Source organism: Apteryx rowi, unplaced genomic scaffold, assembly GCF_003343035.1.
Source record: "Apteryx rowi isolate R43461 unplaced genomic scaffold, aptRow1 scaffold_19, whole genome shotgun sequence".
NCBI lineage: Eukaryota > Metazoa > Chordata > Aves > Apterygiformes > Apterygidae > Apteryx > Apteryx rowi.
In genome coordinates this window covers 229473-241013 of record NW_020448196.1, presented here as the reverse complement: position 1 = coordinate 241013, position 11541 = coordinate 229473, and positions in this window count along the sequence as shown.

The window sequence follows — 11541 nt, the reverse complement described above, 5'->3', positions numbered from 1 at the left end:
TCGGCGCTCTCCCCGCGGGGCCGCGCTGGCGGCGGGCGGCTCCCTGCGCCCCCCGCGCTGGCGCTGCCGCCGAGGCGCTTTGAGCCGTGGGCTCGGCGCGCTGTTCAGCGAACCCTCCTGGAAAGCGGAGGTTTCGTTTAATTTTTCCGGAATTTCCCCTCGTGTTCACTGTCAGAAAATCTCAGTCCCGTTTCAAATGGTATCCGTGTGTTTGGGTAAAAAGTCACCTGGGTATTGTGGGTTTTTTTGCCTTGTTAAAGTACGTGTGAGCAGACTTTTCTTCTTCTTCTTTTTTTTTTTTTTTTAACCTGTCAAGCTGGTCTAAGTAAATTTGAGGACATTTTATCTTAGGTTATCTCTGTTTTATGCTTCTGATACTGCTGTTTGGTTTGAGATTAGCACATTGATTTTTGTCACAGGTCATGTTTTTTAATAGATCTGTGTTGCCTGCAGAAAACTGCTCTACTTGGTATTCCAGAATGGCTTTAAAATAGGTGATACCGAAGTGTAGAGGCAGAATTTTCAAGTGCCCAGAGTTCGCCAGTCTGTCCAACACCTCCGTGCTCTGCGTGTGTGGTAACAACTCTGCACTTACACGTAGCTGGCACAAAAAGCTTGAAGCAGGGACAGTTTTTCCAAAATAACAAAGATGCTTGGGAATGACAAGAATTTATCATTTTAAATGCCTTTCTCTGCATTTCCCTCTCGTTGTATGTCCGTTAATTGAAAAAAATACTGTTCAGCATAAATAAGAAGAAAAGTTACATCTCGCATCACATATCAAAGAACATACCTCTCAAAAAATTGCTTGTCTGCCCATGCAGAGATTTTGCTGTTGCTGTTGTTAGACAAGCTGAAATATAACTGCCAGAAAAAAAGTAGTATTTGCAAATCCCACTGTGCAGGAGGATTGTTGAAAGAATTAGGTTTTATTAAATGGTTTTCATGTGTTGTTTGTGTGGCAGTTAAAAATAAAACAGTTCAAAAAAATAACTTTCTATTCAAGGTTTTAACTTCTGTTCTCCTGTATGTGATGAGGTTATGCATCAACTGCATGCACGTAGGTAAAGGTAGTCAAAGGTACAAGCAATATGTATCTAGTCAGAAAGTATTATACATTGAATGGATTTGTAAGGATTTTAGTAAGTTTAATACTATTTATTTTATTACAGTAAATAAAACCTTTTCTTAGTCAGATGTTAAACATCAGCAGACTGCAAAGAAAACTTAGTTTTGTTATTCCTCCAAGCACTAGAGGAAGAGTTAATTACAAGATTAAAAAAAAATCTTTTATTTTAAAAACAAACGCTTTCTTGCTGTCTTAAAATAGTCAATGTGTTCTCACAATGAAAGTGTCTATTTGGATACATCATATTTATCCATGAGTTGAAAATATGAGAAAGAGCAGAGTACAGATATATTTCTCCTGTGTTTTATACAGTTTGCCAGCTTTTGTGTGCCTTTCAAGTTACATGATCAGTATAGGAAAGCAGGCAAACACCTGACATATGAGATGTAAAAGACCTGAAGAAAAAAGACACTTCTAATTTGAATTCCTTTTGTCAGTAYCTTAAGTTAAAGGAAAATTCTCTTTGGTTACCAAAGATTTTAGATCTACTAGTGCTGTAGCAATAACTTTGCAGTGATTTATCTGCTTTCAGAGATAGACTGTGTGTTTTTTATACACATAGAAGTACATAGGGATGCTTACTTGGTGATAACTCTTTGAAATTAGAAGACAAAATATGCTATAATTCTTTAACCACTAATGTGACCATTGTGCTTTAGCTTTCTTTCTTTATTGTGTTTATTGAAAATTAACAAACCTATGTAGAACTAATGAATTCAYTTTTTAAAAAAAGAAATGTTGATAGTGATCAAGGGTGATCTAAAATTAAGTTTCTTAAAAACTTTGTAGAATTTAATAATGATTATATTTCCTTCGGCTGTGATGATGTGTATAAATTTTTTAGGTAGGAAACTTCAGGAATTTACTGAAATACATATATTGTGCTCATCCTTATTAAAAGACATATTAGCAAATTGATGACTGTCCCAGTTTGGTAAGTGCTCCTGGTGTGAAGAATATTTCCCTAAATAAAAAAAACCCATGAGTCTATTAGCAGAGTTTATATTACATTTCTTGAATAGTTGCCAAAGCTCTGCTAGAATAATTAAAAAGTGTTTTATATTCATTATTGTTTGTATGTATGAGTGACAGAAACAGTCATATCTATTTAAACCCTAAATCTGTTTTGAGAAATGTTTTAAGTATTCTTGTGCCTTCTTTCTGTTATGCATTTAATTATCTACAGGCAAGTATCATAAGTGCCGTAGTCCAATTCCAAAAGAGCTACATCTAGGTATTAGGCTTTTGAGGAGGCATAAAATAAGATTGTTTTATCCCTTTTTGTGGATTGACAGTTATTCATCAAGTAAGCTTGAAAATGTGTTCTAATATATTTTGTTTATGTAGCCATAGAATTAAGTGCTGATAAATTCTGATTATGACCTTAAAGTGCATTAGTCTTTCATCACTGTCTGCGTATGTGTCCTTACATGGGAGAGCAAAATGTTCTTGTCATAGCCCTGCTTCTGAATCCAACACCTAGAGTAGTTCTGAGAGTTTGTTTGGTAATGCAGCATATGCTTTTGATCCTGATTACTGGTGTCCTTGTAATTAGAATTCCGTCAAGATGTCACATATTTGGGCCAAATATAGAAGCTCTTTACTTTCTTAGCACTTGCTACTGTTCGTAATCTTGTCAAAGTTCAACTTGAGCTACTTGCGGTAATTATTACTAAATTTTACTGCTTGCGGGATTGTGCTTCAAGATTGCAGTTTATATCCCAGTGTTTCGCCTATAAGTTATTTCAATGGCAGGTTATGTAGCTTTAGAAATCGTTACTGGTTTCAAGATACTTGCATTTCAAGTCTAATTTTTGATCATATATAGAGGCCAAACCTTGTACCTTCATGAAGACAAATTTTTTTTGTTAGGAGTATTATTGGGTTTGGCTGTATCTCATACAAGGAAAACCAAAAAAAAAATTACATCCACAAGAGAATGACTGCAAAGACATGGAATGCTGATATATTTTTTTGCATGTCTGTATTTATGTGGATAATAACATCAATAAATCTGCTGGTAATTAGAGAATTTAATGCAGCAAAATAATTTCTATTTCTGCTGGTTAGTTTCCATTTTATTAAGTTGGATACCACAATTTGATCAGCATTGCTAGAGTTCTTGTTAAGATAGACACTTGAGATGGGAGCCGCAGGTAGAACAAATGATTTGGTGCTGCTGAAAATTCTGTGCATAGACCAGAATTTTGCAACCTGGATGTGTAAACTTAGGTGAATTCTGAGGCTGAGTATGTGCTGGTTCGGAAAAGCATCTGTCTTCACTAGAGGACAAACTGCAATACTCAAGTTCTGTTGTAGTTGCGTGGATGAATGCGAGTACTTGAGTGCCTCCCTCCACCAGCCGAAGGCAAAGACTAATCTTCAGAAGCTCTGACCGGGTCTGCTGAGGCATGCTCAGCGCTTCTCAGGAGCAAGCTGGGTGGATGGCTGAGTATCTTCCCGTTACTGAACATGCATTTRCTAATTTCACCATGTCATGTTGCCTGTGTGGGCTCAGGTCGTGGGGTTGGTTTTTGTTTGCTTTTGTTTAGTTGGTTTCRATCTTGAAATAGTTCTGCTTATGTACAGCGATAAGGGAAATCATGTAGAAATGGTTGGAATGGGAAGAAGGCAGTTGACTATGTTAAAACCAACTAAGGAATTGAAATTAACTGGGGACAAATTGTGTCAAAATCAAGGCATTCACTTTGGTTTTGGCCTTCCAGATAGTTTTTAAATGTCGAGGGAAGCAATAATGCCTTAAGTACATAGATTTTTTTTATTTTTTTATTTTTAGATAAGTATTTCTTGTATTTTGAGAGAGTTGTATTTGTCAGCTTGCTCTGAGAGCAAAAAATCTCTGACTTTATATATAATCTTGTAATTAAAGATCAGATGCAGAGCTTTGTTTGCTACACCTACTTTCTGTGGTTTTAATAGTTTCACTAACACCTTGAGTCTCCAAAAGGTTATTGGTGTTTATTTTAAAAGTGAATTTTTGAAACATTTTGAAAGGTTCTATGGAAAAACTACACAAAGAACAGTAGTTTCATTGGCTTCCACCTTCATGTGAAAGGCACCTTGTAAAGTAGTAAATGGTTGTCATGAAATTCTTCTTATTAAATCTTTTTCAAAAGCGCATGGTGAAGACGCTTCACTGCATTCTTCCCCCTAGCCCTATGCCTTTTCGGAGAGGGACAGATAAAGATGAGCCTTTCTTTCTCTACCCTGTTGCTATGATCCCACCAATCTACCAGCTTCATGCTGGGCTGAGAAAATGAATGAATGCAATTAGTCCTTCAGGAGTCATGGTACTTGCAGTCTTATGGAGAGGCATATGTAAAATATATATATATGTGTATGTGTGTACACATTGAAATGTGTCATTAGAAGGTGGTGTCGGATAGAGTAAATCAAAATTGTTGTGTGAAAAAAAATCTCTAAATTGGAATTTTTCAATTAATGAAGTCTTACAAATTTCCAAAATGAATAGCTCAGCCCCCTTCTTTGAGCAAAAGATTTTTTTAGTTTTTTTTTAAATCAAAAATCAAAAAAGAAATATTTGTAGAATCCATGTTTTAATTCTCAGCAGTCTTCCCATTGTGCTGTTTCTTTGCATACTAGTAGTCCCCAGGTAGGTAGGTAGGTAGATACGCAAGCCCACAAATGTAAATTGAAATGGAGACGACTGCAGGCGTGTGTTTTGAGAACTCTCAGTGCCAATTAAAGTACCTTGTTACTGCTTATTCCTAAAACAATCTGTCACTGAGCATTGTGCTGTATTGTTGAAATATTAGACTTTTAGAAAGCACGTAAAGTAGGCTGGTCATTTGGCGTTTGCAGTGCTGTGAAGCTACACATCACCTTAGAGAAAATGCTCACAAAGACACAGCCTTTTCTGGAGAAGTATGAGTAGACRGTAGTTCCTCCATGGCTGTGAAATGTACCTCTCTTGCTTTGGCTCAGTGTTTGTCTTTTATATTTTTTAATGCAAAGAGAAATATTGTGAAACTGGGATTTTCTTCCTATAATCACTCTTTGCTCTGCTCTTCAGTTCTGAGCATTGTTTTGAAAAAAATGTCTTTAATCTAATCTAATCTTCCAGTGTTTCTGAATGGTGTAATTCACTGTTGAGAATAAAGGGTTCTGTTTTGTTTAAGTTTTCTTTGCACTTGTGCTTAAAATGTAGTCAGTCAGCAGCACACCAACATAATGAAATGGAAACGTTTGGTTTAAAATAAACAGACAAGTTATTGAAACTGCTTTCTGGTGATATTACAGCTATTGTGAGTAAACCCTACTGTAATGTACTTCAGCATAGCTGACTGGAAGAATAGAATCCTGCCCGTCTTAGAAGCCTTCCTTGCGTTTTTGCATTCTCCTGATTCATTGCTCTCTCTACAGGCTAGATTATAGTTGAGCTCATTTAAAATGGTGGGTAGTATTTTATAGCGTGCAAACATACATAGATGTGTGAAGTCCTCATTTCTAAGAAATCGTGCAAAGATTGTTACATTACAGAACCACAAATTCCCACTCCTGTGCAATTTAAAAAATTACTTGTGTTAAAATCAAGTATTTTAAAATAAAAAAAACGGATGCTGTTCTGCAAAGACTGAGATTGTATTTTGCTCCTATAGGATACTATGGTTTCCAATAGAAGAAAAATAACCACCTCCTTTTTTGTGTGGGGTTATCCTTCATATTTTATTATTGACAGTTTGATAAAAATACATTGTTAGATCCCAGTTTCATCAAAAAATGAATTTGTTTATTTTTGCTGCAAAATGTAGAGAAAGTATTTGTTTGATGCACATGTTCTGTTAACAGGCATGCTAAGAGTTTTATGGCCGTTTTTCTGTTTAAATCAATGACCAGTAAAAATGGTATCAAAAGAAGTCAACTAACAATAAAGTATGCCAAAGTCCCGTTAAATAGCAAGATCTACTTGAATTGCTAATACCAACTGCTTATAGCAAATTCTCCAAGTTCGGCTGTTTTCACTTGAAAAGTCTTGAAGGTTATAATTCTTATTCTACTACTTGTGCTATAATCTGGTGGCAGAATTTACCTATCTTTGGTGGTATAAGGTGTGGAAAAATGCTTCTAATCTGGCAAAACCTGTAAATATGGTATTAGTTAAATTTTACTTTTTACATTTCTGACATTAAATCGGCATATTCAATAAGGAACTGTTCAGTAATAATTACTGCAATAAAAATCTTTACTGCATGTTTATCACTGAGTTACTTGACTAATTTTCTGTTGTTGTTGTTTTCATCAGACACTTAAAGAGCCGTTTCATTTGATAGGCATCATACTTATTTTTGATGACAATAATGAAATGATGCAGGAGTGCAGAGAGGAAATGATTTTCTTGAGAATTGTCTGATGAGGTAAAAAATGGAAATGTGAGATATGTCTGCTTTGACTCTGAGTCTCTGCTAAAATGTCTTTTTGTTCCATTCTCATAATTAATATCTGGCCTCATGACTATTAAAAAGATGCATATTTTTAATAGAATGTGTTTTCATACCATAATTAATCTTCTCTGTGTAGCATCAATATTCTTTATTCATTAAAAGAATAAAACTTTTCCTCCCCGGATTATTTCAGTTTTTGCTTGTGGGTGCATGTTGGCCAGTGGTGGGCATATTCACACTGCGTGTGAGTTGTTCATCAGTACTAGCTGAGCACCGTGGCCCTTCCCTAGTGAGTAGAAATGAAACAGTACATTTTTGCTTTTGTGGACTTCAAAGTAGTATTATTCAGGTTATGGTTTAGAAGAACTTCTTCCTTCCTTCTACACACATTCCTTATACCACAAAATCCCATTATTTAATCATACAGGGAACCATTAAGAACTATATATTAATTTTTATTATGATACTATTATTGTACACAGGGTTATATTTATTTTTAGTTTGCATTTGTTTTAATTGTATTTAAAAATTTGAATATTTTGTTTCACTCTTTGCCTTTGAAACTGGAGCTGAAAATATTCTAAGTCATTGCATCAAAGCTAAACAAAATCCCCCGATCTCTCTATGGTTAATTTTTTTTTTTGGTTCTGTGTAAATAAAATATAGATTTTTTTTGTGAGGAGACAAAATAAGTATTTCAACCACTCATAGATTTGATGATGATCTTTGTGATACAGTTGTCGGGCTAATACACTAGATCATTGATGTTAGGTAAGGACTGATAAGTGGGTTAGTAATGATGACGTTAGCTTCTCTAGAATTGTAAAAATTGTTCTAAAGAAGTTCACTAATTTTGTTGATAAGCAGAAAAAACAATTTTGATTTTTTTAAATTGATGTCTGATCAATTTTAAAAAATAGTTTGTATTCATACAGGCAGGACATTTATTCTCACATGTTTGGTGAGCAGGAGTTAACAAAGTAGGAGCTATCAATCCTGCTCTCTTTCCCATTGTTTTTGAAAAAGAAGGGAATAAAGAGAGACTCTGGAATTTGGAAGTATTGACCTTCTGACATGCACACACAGCATGGTCATTGCACTGGCACATAAAGTGCCTTAAGCCACCATAATGGCAAACTGAGTATTAGAAGTTACTGATATGAGAGCCAGCTGGATGGGGGATGGAGAGCCAACATTGACTCTGCAGCTATTTGCAAGTTTCCACTTTAGAGCCAGACAGCTTCACTTCTAAATTCCCAAACTTACCATTTAGGAATAATGTTGCTTTGTTCGCTTTAGCCAGGGATTTGTGACTGCTACATAGACTTAGTACCGTTTGGTCCAGAATTCTGTGGTCATTCTTCATAGAGATCTGCTTCACAGAGTAATTTCATTCATCTGGTGGTGGGGGAGGGATGAGAAACAGCGAAGGGACATTCAGATATAGCATTCTTCAAGGAAAATGCACATCCACATTAGCTAGGCACTAAAGCTTTTTAAAGATGAAGGCAGAGATTTGGATCGAGTAGTTAAAAGCCAATTCAGACCCCTGTCTTCAGACTACATGTGATCTCCTGGATGGGCTCTCCATGCATAATCTGGAAAAGACCTAATATTTTATGTACTGCAACAGCTCTTTTTCCCCCTTTTTTGTATTTGTTTACAGTTATTGCTTCAATACACTTATACATCTTTTTATAGATCTCTTGGGGCTTAATTTATTAAAAATTAGTGATCCATCACTAAGCGGGATACAGTACAAATAGTGGTGCTCCCAAAAGAGTGTTTTTGTGCCAAACCGGAAGAAATACTAGGGATACAAAAGCTGCCAAAAAGCGTGTCTCCCAATTGCTAATTAATCAGGTGAAAAAGCACCTCAGCAGCTATAGTTGAATGTGGAACAGTTTATTGTAAATATTAAATAAGGATATGTTAAGGGGACATAATATCTTTTTGTTTGTACCTGTGTATATATTTTTTAAAAAGAAGTCAAATAAAAATGTCAACTATGTGCCTGAGTTGGTAGGAATTTCTTTTATGTTGATGGCATTGGCAGTAGATAGAGCTCTTTCAAAAACTCATGCTACTTTTGAGCAAAAAACCCTGTTTTGTCTATTTATTATTCCTGCTATTTTTAAGGTATTGGTTATTAATAACAACATCTATTGCCAATAAGCGAAGCTTTAGAAAAGATACTTTAAAAGCTAACGTCTTCAATAATTTGGGTTWGAAGGTTTGGGGAGAGAAAGAACCATTGCTGTGAATATCTGGTATCCAAAGCTGCCAATCACTTCTGGCWCAGCTCCCATCATGGTTGCTGTGCCCATAATTAAACGCCTGTCATTAGTGTATTTTTCCATAACATTTACAATGGAAAAGGCAAGGGGTCCTTGCAGAGCTGTGGCTGTCAGGGGAACAATAAAAACTAATTACACACTCTGCTGTCACCATTGTCAGCTCTGCTTTTGGGGGGAAAGAACATGGAAAGTGTGTGCCTAATAATTATATATATAAAATTGTATATATAAAATACCCAATTGGGGAAACTCAGTCATAGTGAAGTGACATTTACTTGGAAGTTTATTATTCCTGCCTTCAAAAGACCTTAATTCTAGGGTTTTATTTTTCCCTTCACTTATGCTGAAGTTGCATACACTTTTCCCTTCGCCATTTCACTCACTTTTCCCTTTTTTTCCTCTGTTGCACACTTTCTGGTGAACTGAGCTTTCCAATAAAATTGCTGGGGTCAAAGCTGGTATTTGCCTGCATTTATTAAGTGGGTGCAAACCATCTTATCCTTTGTATGCTTTTGCTTGTGTCCTGCATAGTAAACTTGGTAAAGAAGCTGAATGAAAGCAGCTAGTTCTTTCAGATTAGTATGCGTGTATACCTTTTTCTGTTTTCAGCCCATGGCGTGCAGGCCGTCTGCAGTGAAAGCCGAAGGTTAAGATTTTGGGGTGTGGCAGCAGTGGCTTAGGTGAAAGTTACAGCTAGTCCTGTTTATCAATACACAAATATTTTCAAATGTAAGTATAGGTACCTAATTGGAGAGTGAAATATGTGCAGGCTGCTGTCTGGAAAGACATCGAGGGAGTGGAATTTAGCTGTTGCACTAATATTTACTAATGGTTTTTCTCTAGCCTGTAAGATGAATATTTTACTGACATTTTTGTAGCCCACAGATATAAAAAAGAATCTATATCTTGAAGACCCAGAATTTCAAAAATGTTTGGGCACCTAGAGATGCAGGCAAAGAGCCATATGGGATTTTTGAGGCTGTCTGGTACCTAACTGTCTTTGACTATGTTTCTGTCTTTTTACACTTTTATGTACTTAAATACATTTCAAAAAATGGTCCCTAAAATGGATTAAGGAAAGCAGTGTAAATAAATATCCTCATTTTTAAAAGCTGCTGAAGTCAAGAGGAATTGGTAGGTGCTAATCAGTGATGTTCATGTATATGTTCATGTTGTATGCGTCGGTAGATGCGATGGGATCTAATTTTGGTCTTTTTTTTTTTAACCCCATCATTTTGTGCTTTATTATTGCAGCATTTTGGGCAGTGTTTAGATCCAACTCCATTGAAGTAAAAAGATATTCTGCTATTGATTTGGGTGGGAGTTATGTTAGGTCCCGTATTCACAATTTTATGGTATCGTTTGTGAATAAGAATTTTAGTAGTTAGGCTTATATCTTTTTGTGAGGCCTCACATTCTGTGTCAGTCTAATCTAATGAAACTCCACAGCAGCATGGGACTATGTATGTCTGTTGGTGTTTGTATGATTGGCTCCAAATTCTTAGACTGACTTTTTTAAAACTTTTTTTCTTTTTTTTTTTTAAGATTTGGGACCTTTATCTTGGAGGGGCTGAGAGGGTAGAAGTGAACCTGGTGAAATAAGTAATTGCTTTGCCATCAGCAGGTTCACGAGTGATATTGTTACACATGATTAGCAGAGAGTAGCAAGACTCCATATAAACCATATACTGGGTACGAAAATTTCATATATGCTGAAAAAAAAATCATAGATTTGAGATAGTGAAAGTGAAGTTAATCAGATATAGTCATACAAAATCTAGAATAACAAATATGTATTTTCCAAAGCACTATACCGCTGTATCCTAGATAAGATGTTCTTTAAGGACCAGATGGATCTTGTGAATGTCCAAGTACAATAGAGTCACTTCATGGTAATAATTAAAACACTGTATTCAGGAAGGTGTGGGTTTCTATTTTGTCACAGAGCGCTAGTTCTCCTTGCAAATATAAACTGTTTAATATGTAAACCATCAAATTTGTTACCTGTTTACCAAAATGGTGAGCAGGCATTCTTGTCCTCTGGCCTGTAAACTGTATTTTGAGGCTGCTAGGAGAACAAGAAGGCAATTTGTCTTTAAGCATTTCATGTAATGGTGTTTCAAGGGTTAAATTGTTGTTGATTTCCAGTGGACTTGCTGATGTCTAGTGGCTATGAGATATAATGTAATGAGAGGAAGATGCAACTTTCAGGAAATGGAGTGTGTGTTTAATTCGAATAGACAGATGTTGATGAAACGAACATGTTTTTCTTAAAATTGAGCATCATAAAAATATTAAAACTCTATTTCTTAAACTGTGTCTGTTTGTATGTTTGAAGTCTCATCATACTTTGTAGTCTTTGTATTGGTAGATGCAATTGCAGAATAGTGGGCCTAATTTAATGTTATTTGTATGTATTTGTAGTGAGTTGTCTTAAAGGATCCCAGAAACCTTTGAAAATTTTATTTGAAGTTGATATTTTTTCAAAAAATTCTGTAAATTTTCAATAGCCTTATTACGTTGAGTTCACAAACCTTTTAAAAGGATGCATACATAGTGTTATTGAAGAGTGTATGTCTTAAATAGTCTCCAGACAAGCTCCATTTACAAAAATAGCAGGAACACTTCCTGCAGAGAACATCATTTTGTAACACTCTTAATAGCATAATTCTCATTTAAAAACATGAAATAT